This window comes from Myotis davidii, unplaced genomic scaffold (assembly GCF_000327345.1).
Source record: "Myotis davidii unplaced genomic scaffold, ASM32734v1 scaffold1331, whole genome shotgun sequence".
In the NCBI taxonomy this organism is placed as follows: domain Eukaryota; kingdom Metazoa; phylum Chordata; class Mammalia; order Chiroptera; family Vespertilionidae; genus Myotis; species Myotis davidii.
Genome location: NW_006282666.1, coordinates 284,731 through 286,451, shown reverse-complemented (window position 1 = coordinate 286,451; position 1,721 = coordinate 284,731). Strand labels below are relative to the sequence as shown.

The window sequence follows — 1,721 nt, the reverse complement described above, 5'->3', positions numbered from 1 at the left end:
TATTAAGCATGCAGGGTACCCTGACATCATATTCCTTTTCTCTTACAACATTTTTAAAAATGGCTTAGTGGGGAGGTGGTCTGTTAGCTGTATGATGAGCATGGCGCCCTGAAAATCATGAGTCTCCCTGATCTTCTCTAATCTACTTTATAATTCCCAGGACCAGGACCTGGACAGTGGTGCATTCGTCCATATGTCCTCAGATTGTCCTACCCAGATGCATTTCTGAGAAGGCCACAAGCCCTCTACATGCTTGGCTCCAGAACCAGCGCATTGTGGGTAGCCTCTGACCCAACCAGCAGAAGGTGCTAGAGCTCCCAGGGTGTGAGGGCAAGGGGCGACTGGCTGGGCATCATGAGTCAGCAGCTGCCAGCACAGAATCTGCCCAGCCAGCTCGAGGACCAGACAGAGGAGCAGATGCACCCCCAGTGCCAGGACCGCACCAAGGTGGAGGACCCGCTGCCATAAAAAAAAATAAGCATTGATTTAGAAGATAATGTACAAGCTGTGCACATGAGAAAAGCTCCAAAATGGAAGAGATCTCATTTTGATTCATCACTATTTCTTATAACGAGAAAATTTATGGATCTTGTCAGAAATTCTTCTGGGGATATTGTTGACTTAATCAAGATTTCAACAAAACTGGGGGTACCAAAACAAAGATTATATGACATCAGCAATATCTTAAGTGGCACTGACCTGGTTGAAAAAAAATATCTAAGAACCATATTAGATGGATAATATTTTATATCACCAATTTTAAGCATTGCCCCAATAGAAGAAACTGCAGGAGGAATTTTATGGCATATCAGCAATGGAAGATGCTCTGGATGAGTTAAGGATTGTGATCAGCATTTGTTTGAGTTAATAGATGGCAAGGAGAATGAAGGACTAGCATATGTAACATATCAAGATATTCAGAGCATTCAAGCATTCCATGAACAGATTGTTATTGTAGCTAAAGCTCCAGCAGAAATCAGACTGGATGTTCAGCTACCAGAGAAGACTCTGTCAAGTAGGTATACGGAACACCAGAGGGCCCATTGATGTCTATTTGTTTGAAGTGAAACAGGATCACGCAAGTAATAAGGTGTCTGAAGGTGTACGAATCTCATTATCTAAAAGCAAACACTCAGAAAACCCTGATAAAGAAGAAAATCCTCCACAGAAAAGTGAATAATTGCTTGAAGTGAGCAAGTGATAGCTTTTGAAATTCCTGCATTGAGTGTTTTTCGAACATCCTGTATGGATGAAATATACATTAACTTTTATTCTCAGAAGTTCCCTCATTCTCAATCAGCAGCAGCATTAAGGCCAGTATGTTTTTGAGTAGTTCACTACTTATATTACTGGTGCTTTTTGTCAGTAAATTAGACACCCTGCCTACTGAAACAAATTCATCACAGAGTATCACTAAAACAGATAGTCAGGCCTAAAATGGACAGTTCTTCATGGGCTCTGTCCTTTCTTTCAAAGATCATGTGTCCTTATAACAAAATAAATCGCCTTACATGGGTTCTTGTCTGCAATTAGCTGTTGTACATTGGATGGGGGTACATAGGCATCTAAGCATGATGTCTTTGTATATATGTGTATAATATTTAGATTACTTCTGAAGTATGTCTAAGTGACATACTTTTCACCACTGTACAGCCAAAATAATGTATATATAGAAAATAGCATACAATTTCTCTAATTTTTGTGGTATCTATAACTTACCA

General features: G+C 40.0%; 1 pseudogene; it reads left to right on the top strand.

Annotated features, from left to right (window-relative positions):
- The first annotated feature begins 354 nt into the window (after positions 1–354).
- LOC102770709 lies at positions 355–1,201 on the top strand (annotated as a pseudogene).
- The last annotated feature ends 520 nt before the right edge of the window (positions 1,202–1,721 follow it).